Source organism: Parus major, chromosome 7, assembly GCF_001522545.3.
Source record: "Parus major isolate Abel chromosome 7, Parus_major1.1, whole genome shotgun sequence".
In the NCBI taxonomy this organism is placed as follows: domain Eukaryota; kingdom Metazoa; phylum Chordata; class Aves; order Passeriformes; family Paridae; genus Parus; species Parus major.
The window spans coordinates 16,978,305-16,990,607 of record NC_031776.1 but is presented as its reverse complement, the minus strand read 5'-3'; positions in this window follow the sequence as shown (position 1 = coordinate 16,990,607).

The window sequence follows — 12,303 nt, the reverse complement described above, 5'->3', positions numbered from 1 at the left end:
AATAAATAAAAAAAGACAGGGAAAAAACAGCTGAGAGAATAATAATCATGAGTTTCACTTTAAATTGTAGCTCTAGGTTTGTTTCCAAACTGAGACTATAGGCAAGGGAACAATGTTATCAATGGGAGGAACTGACTTTTGTACATTGTCTTGCTATGAACGCAGCTGAAGTGACCTAATTTACTGTAGTAGGTCTTAGGCTGGGAACAGCTTCTTGCTTTCCAGTTGGAATAAAGTTCCATGCAAAACACAGCAAAGAGGACAATGTTTTCCTAGTGCCCTTAAATCTTCAGAAGAGTCACCTAAGATGTGGAGCTAAGACAAAGGTTTAAATCCCCCACCAGCTTGCTTTCATGCAGGGGAGTTTGACCCGGATTTCTTTCTTCAGAGACAAAGCTTTAAGGAATGCAGAGGCTTTTGGTAGCAAATGGTACACAGTATGAATAACACCAGGGAATAAAGGTGTAAAAATGGTGCCACTTCTAACAAAGTCCAGGTTGCTGCTGAGTACGGGGTGTTACTGCAGTAGCAGAGACTGGCTAGAGAAAGGGATTCTGCTTCATGCCAAAATTAATGCAAAAATGAATTGGCACATAATTATGTTTCTATCTGCAGCTTGTAAAGGTGCCATAGATGTGGCAGGTGGTCTTTGGTATTGTAAAACCTAACTGAATTGGCTGGCTTTTAGCAAATTTTTTAGCAAAAATCTTTTTAAAAAGATTTTTAAAAATAATTTGCTGCGAAAGATTGATTCTGGATTGAAACACCTACCCAAAATCAAACAGAAAAAGGCTGTGTGTATTTCTCTCTCATGGCACAGAACTGCTCTTAAATACACTGTTGAGGCTTTAAAAGGAGTAGGGAAATCTAGCACAACTTATTTACTCCTTATGTTGGTATGTTGTACTAAAAGGAGCCATTGGGCAGAGATAATTCAACACACTCTTATGTGTGAAGTCAAAAGGGGAGAGAAGTGTGTCCACTCACCGTGTAGCCATCTTCCAAAACCCTTGAAAGAAGCAGAAATGCAGGTCCCTTGGACACACAGATGCAGGCTTTTGTGGAGCTAGGGGTTTCTTAAGCTGAAAGAACCCCTAAGAGTCAAGCATTACAGTACTGAGCTTTTGTGGCTTTAGCCTCACACCTAGAAAATGTATGCACTGAAAATATATGCAAAGCCTTGGGCAAGCTAGGAAATGAACAGCAACAGGTCAGCATACTGCAGGATTGTTTTTGCAGTTTCTGTACTTTCAAGAAAAGGGTACATCTTGTTCCCCCCTCTAAAAAGCAGTGATCTGCAATTTGAATTTGGTTAATTCACATTACCTGGCTTCTTGTTATTGAAACAAGGCAAGAAAAGCTTTTGCCATGATGCAATTACAAAAAGGCAACACCTCTCAGCCACCCAGAAATTAACCTTATTTAACTTCATTGCCACTAAATCCACAGACCTACTCTGTGCTGTTATGTCACACTGCAGAGAAAAACCATCTGGTTTTGGCTGTGGAGATGGTATCTCTGCTGCTTGAGTGCTGAGTTCTTTTCCTAGCACTGCCACACGTTTCCTCAGTGACCCTAGGAAATTCAGTCTTCCCCCGTTTCTCCTTTTAAAGCATGGAAATCCTCTCCAGGCTTTCCCTTGCAGTCTGATCCTGTCTGGAAAAGAAAAAAAAAAGTGTGCTTTTTTATTATTAGCTAAACTGAATTTGGCAATGGACAGATGTTCACTTTGCATACAGCTGTGCTGGCTGAAGATATATTTTTCTGTCTTTCTGGAGGCTAAATAAACGCTGATAGAAAATTCTGTGGTCTTCAGATAGAAAGCACTTTAGAAATAGGAATTATTGTGGGTTGGATTTTCAGAATTGCTTTCAGCCACAGCTGAAATCAGTGGAAACTGTGGGCTGAAAAAAACCTGGAGCCCTGAACTACAATAGTTTACATTAATGTAGAAATAGTTAATGGCTGGCACAGGATTTTGGATCAATCTCCAGTAAAAGCTCTCAGGTAAATACAAAAGGTAGATATGGTGGAATGTTCCTATTTAATTTTTTGCGTGTGTAGTTTTTTGATGTTTGTTTCTTTTTTCTTATCACTGTAGAATGCAGGTCTGAGGACTTACTGCCCAGAAGGCTACAAGCTTTCATCATAGGCTTTCTGACTATTGTCTAATGATGCAGAATAGGTTTTCAGTTAGTATTGTGAATTCTTAGGGCAAAATGAGAGCAATTTACCTAATGTTTCTTCTTCTACCTCTATGAAATTAATTTAATGTATGTGGAGGAAGGGGGGACACCGTGGAACTAAATCCAAAAACTAAATAATAATGATGAAGCTTTTAAGAGAGAATGTCTCACAATCTGACACAAGTAGTAAGATTGTTGCTGTGCACTATTACTATAATTAAATTACATTATGCTATTGCATTAAACTAATCCGTCAGTAATACTGTACTTAGCAGCAAGATTTTGTCACATAAACATTATGTGCCTTTAAAGTTCCGCATTTTGTCTTGCAAAATGCAGGGGAAATACAGAAATTGGAGGAGCAGAATATAACATGAAAAGCTATAGCGATGGAAAAAGGCCAGCTGGTTCAACATGCCAGTCCTTTTAAAGCAGGTAAGTAGAGTGTTAGAATACATTTAGCAAAAGGGTGGAACATGAGATGCATGCATGAGGTGCCTGCTATTACTTTGAAAATGTTAGGTACCGATCTAAAAATTACCTTTCTAGCCTTTTCCCAAACTACAGAACACGTAAGGTTAAATCAGAAGCTGCTGAGAGTAAACTGTTGAGAAAAACATGCAAATAATAACTGAAATGAAGCTGCAATCTTTTATCTGAACAGAGGCAGAAAAAGAAGGGGGCTACGGATTACTTAGGCTATGATCAGTGAAACAGCAGCTGATCAGAGAGGTGCAGTCTTTAGAACAATGTTAGCTTTTGCAGACCCAGGAAAGAGAATAATATTTTTCAAACTGAAGACTTCATTCCCATCGTAACAGATCAAACCATCTTTCAGAGCAGCAGATCTTGTCCTCTCTCTGCCTGGTAAGCTGTTGCACATTTATTCTGGTGCTAGTTCTTTTCCAAATGAGTTACTGGTGCTTTCATCCACATCCTGTCGATAGCTATCCCTTTCTCACCTTTGCAAAATACAGATGTATTTGCAATACATGTGTTAATTGTTCCTCTTTGTTATCATGCACAATTACTTGGATTTTAGCAAAAATTATCAAGGAAAATGACAAGCAGATTTCTGTCCCCTTGCTTACCTCTCCCATAGATAGCATACAGACACACACACTATCAATTTACTGTATGCCAAACTGCTGTAACTGGGACTACAGCATTTCCTGTCCTTCCTGTATTTGCCTCTGCCTTTAAGTGTTCACTGAACCATCCTAGTCTGCACTCCCTGTGATCTAATTGTGCCAGCAATATGCCGGGATGGACATGCTGTTCATTAATGATTCAGAGGTATACAGGGGTTCTCTTCCAGTTCCTGGGGGTAGGAACAGGATGAAAACATTATGAGACTTTATTAAGTCTTATAAGACTGCCACCCCTTGCCTCTGGCAGCTTCAGGGGTGGGAATTAGCCTTTACAGGGAGGTTATCATCTGTAATACATATTTATGCTGTGTCCATCCTGTGTAAGAATGCTCTCAGTAAAACTTAGGCTAGGCTGTAATAATACTTTGCACTTCTTTGTTGCCTTTCATCTGAGCATTTCATTGTGCCTTTAAAAGCTTTCATTAGCTAAAATTCACAATCCTGTTGTGCAGTAACTGTGGATTAACACCTCCACCACATGCAAAATACAGTTCAGAGAAGCAAGGACTTGAGTAAGTGATTTAAAAAGCTGGAAAGAATGGGGGGTGTGGGGGGAAATTGAATTGATTATTTCCATATCTATGTGCTAGCTCTGTGTTTTCTATCTAAATATCTTAGACTTGGATTGATGTTCTGGCTTCTTTCTGCTGCATTTTTAAATGCTGATGTGTGGCAAATTTAGCATTGTTTCAAAATTCTGAAGATATTCATTTGCAGGTTCATTTATTATCTGCTGGAAATCTATCCTTTGATAACTGGATGCAGATGTAGCCACGAGAGTGATATAATTGCCTGTGGAGCTAGGTATGCATTTTAAGTATTGCTAAGCTACAGGGTCTAGTTTCCCCGGGATATGTATGACTCTTGTGAATGCCAGTTACACACGTTCCAGAGAAGAGAATATGCCCCTAAAGCTACAATGTCCTTCGTGCATAGCCTCCAATCCTCTACAAAGCTTACATTTCACAGGATTCAACATTATTGGTTCTTTTGGGATCAATGAGAAACTCACCACCCATCTCCAGTATCTCTGAATTACAGAGCAGAACCAGATCAAACACAGAAGAGTTCCCTCATTTATCCTGCCTCTGTAATACATCAGAGTGTGTGCTGCATTCATTTTGTGTAGGCGGGCTGGTGTCTAATGTACTCTGTGAACATATTTATAAAGGATTAACCTGTGCCTGGTGTTCCTAAAAACTGATTTAGTTAAAATACATATTTTATTCTACTTGTCTCAACCATACAAATCATTCCTGTTTAGCTTTGATGTTAGTCATTTTAGCTGCAGTGTAATGCACTGCACATTATCAGTAGTCCTGCTATGTATGACAGGCTTTTTTCCCCCAGCCAATACTTCTCAGTGCATTGTATCATCTGCGTCTCAGAATTTTAACCTGCAGTGAAAGTGTTCAATAATAGAATGTACTGCTTAGCAAATGCTGGAACACTGAGGGTTTGAATAGGGTGCTCTTGCTTTCAAAGTGTTTAGAAGCAGACTGGGTGTAGATTTTCCCCAGGAATCACAGGTGCTGGGAAGGACCTGGATGCACTTTGTACCTGGAATGCCCTGTGTGCACACACACTCTGACCTGGCACCTGTCATGCTAAGAAGGATCCAGTAAAGCGAAGCTCCTGGACTGCAACCAATTGTAGCCCTACCTCCCACCAGCCCCAAGTTAAGTATATATATTTAAAATTATTTACTTTGACACCGGCAATATTTATAAATTTGTTTTGTATAGGAAAAGGATTAAAAGGAAATACTAATGAATAGCTTGACAACTGGGAATTCTGACCCTCACCTGCAATATGTGAAGATAGCTCCAAAATGTGAAGGGCAGTTTGAGACTGCTGACTAGGAGCTTGGGATAAAACTGAAGAAGGGCAGACTTCTGATGGGGGATTAAGAGTAATGTATTAAAGTTATCCATCATAGGGAAAATGACCAAAGCAAACACTGGAAAACTGGTTTCTTCAGATGTTTGACAGCCAGACTTAAGGTTTCTTCTCACCTTGATCTTCAACCAAGAATTCAGGACTTGGTTTGGTTTTGTTGTTTCGGTTTTCTATTTTGTATCAGCCTATACTGGGATAGCAACAGTGTGAAAAAGTTCATTGGGTTTTCAGTATCTTCTGTTAGAAAGGAACAGTAGTAGTTGATTATACTTTTTTTTGGTTCATCTGATTTCCGCTGAATTCAAGGAATGCAGGCCACTATAAATTCTGTTCTCGATACCACAGTTCTTGTATAACTCCTGTGTCATGTATTATTTGCTGCACCATCAGTCCATCTTATCTGGATACAAGAAAACACAAAAATCAGTGTGTGTAGCAGGGGGAGGAAGATTCTTCTCAGCAGCCCATCAGGCAGTTTTTCTAGTTAATTTTCTTCCCCATTGTTCAAATACTAACTCAGAAGCTTGCAAATGTTTCTGTTTCTTGCCAAGACAGTGGTGCTTTTGCCCTGGCACACATTAATGTTTTTTTTCCCTTTTCTTGTGTTTTGAGTGCAGCTGAACAACAAATTTCTCTCTGTTTAACAAGCAACTTCCTCATATTAAAAGTTTTTTCCAAACCAAACTATCTTTTTTTATTTCAGCACAGTTCTGCATTTGTATTTGTTAATTAAATACAGACAAGTGAATAACAGCAAGTGCAGAATTATTGTGTGTTTGTGGGCTTTGAGGACAGCCCCTCTGGAACCTGAGCCTGTCTGTCTCAAGGAGCCAGGGCAGCAGCGGTGCTTTGAAAGGTAGTCGGTAAGACAGCAAGTTGGTATTCATGAAACAAGAGTGGCCCCTTCAAAATAAATCTAACCTCTTTTCTGTGACTCCGTGTGCATTAGACTTAACAGTACTCTCAGAAATTTTCATGCAAGTTACACCCAGTTTGCACCCCTCCCTGAAATGGAGATAGTTTTGTTTTACAGCAGCAAAATAATTTGCTGCCTGTTTTCTCACCAATGTCAGAGACTTTCTTTAAGTGGAAGTTGGCTCGGAGGCCAAAGGAGGACATGGATAGATGGATGGATGTGTGTGTGTACGTGCATCTGGAGTTCTTTTGTTCTCTCCCTGTTAGCTTTGACTGTTAAAACAGCCATTTCAGTAATTTCTTGGCTGGCTTTGCAGGGAATAAAATCTTGGTCTTTGCTGCTCCTGGAAGAGAGGTTGTCATAATGTTGCTCCCCCACTTGACTGACAGACACCTTTGCGAACACACAGCATGTTTCATCTCAAAGCACTCGATGAATATCCTTAACCCCCCTCTCTGGACCAGCCCACCTCTACTTGCAATGCTCCTTGTCTTTTCTCGCAGGATCGCAATCCTTGCCTTTTGTTCCTCCTTCTCAGGAGTTAATACCTCCCCACCTTACAAGTCAGCGGCAGATTCTGTCAGTTTAAAACCCCAAATAACAAACCCTCCTACCCTGAGGGCCTTTTCCTTTCAAGCATGTATTTTTCTAGCCTGTGAGGGAGTCAGTGCCATAACCCTGAGTTTTCATGGAATAGTTTCTAAGCCTGTATCTGTGTATCATGAATATCTTCCAAAGAAGGAATGAACATCCCCTCTTCTGGTAGCTCCTGTATTTTGTGCCTTCCTGCCCTCCCTCCCCACCATCCTCTGCTCCCTATATTCCCCTTCATGTAGTCCCCTCTACATGTGATGTCTCCTTTCAAATCCTCATTCACTGCTGCTCTCACCTCAGCCTGCTGCAGCTGCAGCCTGACAATGCAGTCACAGCCCAGAACCCAAACATTTTTTGCCTCTTTTAAGGCATCCCACTGTTGGTCTTTTGTAGATTTCCAGAAAGCTGGATGACCCATGACACAAGTTTCCACTATTTCTCTTTCCTCCACACTCTATTTCCCTATCTGTTGAATTTCTGTGGCCTGAAAAAGAAAGCATCAGCTTGTTTTTCTTCTTTTTACCCCATTTAAGATCTCTGGAATAACATCCCCACCTTTCTAGCTGAGGTTTTTTTTTTGGCAGTCTGTGGTATTGCTTCTTGCTTCCTAAAATGCCGCTGTTAAGAAATACTAGACACATCTGCCCTGGGGATACTTGAGTGTCTCTAAGCCAGAGGCAGGAGACTGCTGGCTTAGATGCAAGAGGTGACTCATCCACAGAAACATGAAATAGGTGACATATAGGGCCAGCTAATTAAGGGAAGCATTAACAGAATTTGTGTTCGCTTCAAAGACACATAAAATGATCCTGAAGGTAAACTGAAGATGTGAGATTGTTAGGTGATCTGATGATTTCTGTCATTTTATCACTTGTGTCTGCTGTTTCTGACACGTTTGCCGAGCCAAACATGCTTAAACTGTGCACGTATTCTGATTTTTCCCTTTACCTCCTCACTGTCCCACCTTACTTTCAAATGTCAGCTGCTTAGAAATCAAAGGAGTTTTTTCAGATATCTCAGATGGTGGCATGTCAAGTAGGTATATAAGAGACGGAAGGGTTTAAAACAGGGAGGATAAAACTATCATGACGACTGAGGCCTCTGCATGCTTTGCAGCGTGCACGACAGGGAGAATGTCCTTCCCTGGAGGAAGCTCACAGCTCCTGCTACTGACAATTACTATGGGGTTTTGGACATGACAGTGATTCAAGTTTAGTTTTCAGTCTCTGTTTTGTTTTTTTTTTTCACCTCCCCAAACCCAGGGGACTGACAGCCAGGCTAAGCTGACCACTCCACCAGTCCTGTCTATGCGTAACCGCTCTGGTGCCTCCCTTTCACCTGCTCCACTGTCCCTCCCAGTTCATGCTGTGCTCCAGCAGGGAGGCTGTCTTGGAGCCCAGCTGCATAACACTGCTTCACAGCAATGCTTTTGCTCCCTGGTGACTCACTGCATTTTGCACCTGATGGTAAAAGATAATCTGTCACCTTAAATCCTACTAGTTCTGCAAGACAGCTTTTATATAATCAGTGGGTACTTTTACCCTCTTTTGTCCAAACATGAATATAAGGTCCAGCTTGAATCCCCCATATATTTTTTTAAAGAAAGCAGCTGTGTTGTCCTTCAGGAAAACAGCTTGTAATTTAGCATTACTGTGTTATATCCCCTTGGCAACGCTTTCTGTCTTCAGGACATATATTTATCACAGACATCACAGTATCTCTATGGTGGTTTAGTTTTCCATCAAGGAAAGCTAAAAGAGCATTTAATTCCGTAAAGCTCTGATTGATCTTCACCACAATGTACCTCTGGTGCTTTTCTCAATGTCCCCTCTGCTGAACAAGATTTCTTCTTCCACTTTTGATCTCTCAGAAGTCTGAACTGATCTCAGAAGTGTGGGCTTGCTTTGCCTTCTAGCGCTACCTGTCTTTGTGCTAGGCAGAGCTTTCCTGTCCTTTGGTCAGCTCTGGAGTCCTGGTTAGCTCCATCAGCCAATGGCTCTTTGCCTCACTCAGGAGGCTACCTGTGGAGAATTGAATATATGTCAGCAAGAAAATAATCTGCTTGGATGGCTTTCACTTCTTGTTTTCAGTTTCATTTTTGGTATTATAAACAGTCATGGAGAGTAGAGAGATGGACACACCTTAAGGTGTTCAATTAAGATTAACAGAAACATCATGGCCCCACTACTTGCTCTGGAACTTTTCTCTGTTCTTAAATTTTAAGAATTTGTTTTTTGCTTTGCTAATTGCTTCTTCTTCTTCTGGTGAATATTTCACCCTACAGCTCAGAGCAGTGCCCTTTTATTGTTACAAATTCTGATCCCAAAAAACACAAGAAACCAAGCTTGGTCTTCTGAGTAGCAGATACTGGGTCAAATGCAGCAGTACTTGTCAAATGTATTTGATCAGCACACACAGCTTGGGAAAAAAGCGAGCAAGTAAGGAAGAAGTGGGAATGCAAATTTTAGAGAAATCTTTCAAAGTCTGCAGTAATTGGCAAGGTAAATGCAAGGCTCTTTCTGCTTTTCATAATGCTGGTAATATCAGTTTATGATAAAAAGCTATTCTGAGTTACACAAGAAGGTAAGATATTTGCCAAAAAATTCTTTAGTTTCAATTCTATTTTTTTATAATGGACATGAAGTGCCATCCATACTGAATGACTGTTGGCATTCGACTTACCACTGAGCAACTGTATGTTGATGGATAAGCCAGTCTCATCCAAGTGTCAGGAAGATTATCAAAAAAAAGAGCTGTCTGTAGTTGCTCCATCTCTGAGGAGATTGCCAACTCACCCTAACAAAAGAAAACATTAGTGTGCTATTTGCGTCTCACAAAGAGACTGTGATAAGATGACATGATAAATGATAGAGGGCTTTTTTTTCCCCCAGTAAAAACACATAAGGTAGCTAAATCGTCAAGTGTAAAGAATATTTTGGCTTTTGGCACTGGGGTGAGTCATTTATTTTTTAAAAAGGGGAAATAGTCAGAAAAACAAGAGTGTAGGTTCTGGGTTTTCACTCTAATTGCATTAAGTAATTATATGATATAGTAATTCATATACATACACATGGAAGCACCCACCTACGCATATGTACAGAGAGAAAATGATAAAGGGCCAAATTACTAACTTGCTTTCTGATATCCCACAGAAAATTGTACATGCAATCAAGCTACCATTCTGCTGGCTTGCTTGCACTAATGGCTATTTGAGTGCCCATGTTTTGTTACTCTGAATTAAAGATCGAAAGGAAGGTAATTTTAGGTGGCAAAAAAGGAGGCCCCTTAAAAAAACTAGCTCTGTGAATTAGATTTTCAGTACCTACTTCTAGAGTGGTATGCATTAACTACAGCTGTGAATGGATTTACCACAATTGTCTGTGTAAATTGCTAGCAATGCCTAAGAAGCAACTTGGTTGCCCAGTTATGTGACCGAACGTATATTACATGTTAGTGCAGCAGGTACATTTCTGCTTGAGATTGCTAGATATTATGAAAATTTGGCCTTTTATGATTAAGAACATTACATGTTTCTATTCAGCACTTTGTTGGTGCTGAGAGACATACTGTTGCCAAAAATTGCCAGAGATGTGTGATGAGTTACCCACATCCTTTTCACCTTGCTTCACTGCACTCACCAGATGCACAGTGACGCCAGGACTCAGGTGTTGCTGATGCTGCACCTTTACCTGCACTTAATGGCCATCTCCTAATGACAGCTGAATGCCACATTCTGATGGCTTTGAAGATGTTGATAATTTAACACAATCTGAACTGTGTGCCTTTTCCAGCAGGGATCTATACAAAGTAGTGTTTGTCTTTTGGCATCAGAAGTTCTCTTGAGGCATGCAACTGCTGCCTCCCTTCTCTCCTGTGGATTGCCTAAAACACAAGTGAACATATACCATATAACATATACCATAAGTAGAAACTAGATCTCTGCAGTGATAACAGAATAGACAAATTTCTGCAATGGCAGAAGAGAAGAATGTACCAAACTTACTTCCATGTCTGCACTGAAACGGGAACCAGAGGCCTTGCATTTTGCTTCTGAGTCTGCAGAGAGAGGATTTCAGTGTCCTAAGCAGTTTCAGGATAATTTTGTCCACACAAATTAAAACAATTTGATATATGGAGATGAGTTACATGTTTGGAATAGGCAGCTTATGAAAGCACAGTTTTTAAATAAATGAAATGAGAAATAAGCTCCCCAAGTGTCACTTACAACTGACTGTTACTGGCATTTACACTGATGCTGTTTAAAGCCATGCATCCCCTGAGATTAGTAAAGCAAAGCAAACATGTCTTCTGACCTAAGTTCTTGAAGAGAATGCCTTACCTTATTCATGAGTGGATCCAGTCTTTCATATTCTGGGAAAAAAATAAGTTTATGTGAGTATCATTCTGCTGGTGTTTCAGTAAAATATCTGATCTTCCTTTCTTCTGAAAGATTTCTTCTTTATGTCATCTAGCTCTGCCTTCATCCTCAAGAGATATCATGTTGCATGAGGTAAGTGTCTCTTGTACCCACAACTGCATAAATGTAAAGGAAATTATAAACTTTGTGTATCTTAACTTTATGCAGAGAAAGCATTTCTGTGCCTTCCTGTCATAGAGGATTTATCCTGTGAAATGGAGAAGGAGAGGAAGACCTGTGTACCTGTGCTGTTAGGAAGAAAAGCAAATCCTGCCTTATAGTTTGGAAATAATGGCATTTTTCAGTCTGACAAAGGATCCTAAATGGCACAACGCTATTAATATATTCTTACATTCCAGCAAGATATTTTTTAATCTGTGGTGCAAAATAATGCATATATTTTTGTCTCATGTATACTAGAGATCCCTCATTGCAAATTTCAGATTGAATCCCTGCAAAAAAAGGTATGAAAATATCTAATTCAACTGAAATCAGTGTCCATAGGAGGAACCCCCCCCAAACATAAACTCACAGACATAGGCAAAAACTGTCTTGTGACAAATTTGAAGCCTGATGTATGTTTTGACTGACCTTGTCTTCCACATCTTAGGAGACTCCTTCCCCAGTCAGTCCTTAGTGACTGAGTATTTGAATTGCAGCTCTAATAGCATATGGAGCATGTTGTTTGCAGTTATTACAAAAGCAATCTCCACATTGGGGTGCAGGCCATAACGTATGGCACTTCGGGGAGGTAGCATTTTATCCATATTTTTATGGTAGCCTTCATAATCCTGGTTTGAAGAGACTGCAAACCCTGAAGCAAGCACCGACTTCCTATCAAACTGTCACAAAAATAATAAAAACCTTGTCACTAAGACACTGCTGGCAGTCCTCACTAGACAGAATAAGGAACCTGCTTAGGCAGAAATGAAATGGTTCTATTATGGAGTCATTGTTGAGAACAAGACTTTTATATCACTATTATATCCGTGGAAATTAATCTAATTTTTTTCCCATTTTAATTAGCCCCTTTATGTCACACCCAAGTTCTGATGCTTGCAAGAAAAAAAAAAGAGGAATTTTTTAATAATCAGATTATCCTTCTGAAAGAAAACAGCAGAAAGATAACTTTAATTTAAA